Source organism: Apaloderma vittatum, unplaced genomic scaffold (assembly GCF_000703405.1).
Source record: "Apaloderma vittatum isolate BGI_N311 unplaced genomic scaffold, ASM70340v1 scaffold25471, whole genome shotgun sequence".
NCBI classification, from domain to species: Eukaryota; Metazoa; Chordata; class Aves; order Trogoniformes; family Trogonidae; genus Apaloderma; species Apaloderma vittatum.
In genome coordinates, this window is record NW_009697729.1 from 4,129 (window position 1) to 4,575 (window position 447).

The 447-nt window shown below is 61.3% G+C and overlaps 1 protein-coding gene across 1 annotated transcript in view; it reads right to left on the minus strand.

Moving 5' to 3' along the window:
• The window catches only part of LOC104280186 (Down syndrome cell adhesion molecule-like protein 1), a gene marked incomplete at both ends in the record, with an annotated part of 8,176 nt that overhangs the window by 1,655 nt on the left and 6,074 nt on the right, over nucleotides 1-447 (minus strand). The window lies entirely within an intron of this gene.

Below are 447 nucleotides of genomic sequence, written 5' to 3' on the forward strand. Positions count from 1 at the left end.
GCGGCTCACCGGCCCCCCAGGCTTGCCGGCAGGCACGAGCATGGCTGGGCCGTCCCTTCACTGGCTGCGGTGACGTGGCTCAAGCTGCCGGAACCATGGAGCCAGCGCTGCCTGTTTTCCATAATTAATGAATAATTAATCGGGAATGCACTGCAGTCTATTGCAGAGCGGGGATGGGCTTGTGGATCCACGCCTCTCCAAACACACCCCATCGGCCGCTTCCGAGCCGCCAGGGAAGGACAGAAGAGCTCTCCCCGCTCCAGCTCCCCGCAACAGGAGCTCACAACTCGCCTCTCCTGCCCACTTTGTTTCCTGCTGCAGTTCTCCTTTCTCCAGGGCTTCCAGGTCAATGTGTGAGGCACTCCCTGCAGCAGCTCTGAGGAGAAGGGGCATCAGAAGCTGGGACCCGGGCTCCTCAGGCTAAGCAGCAGCACCTGAACCCAGGCA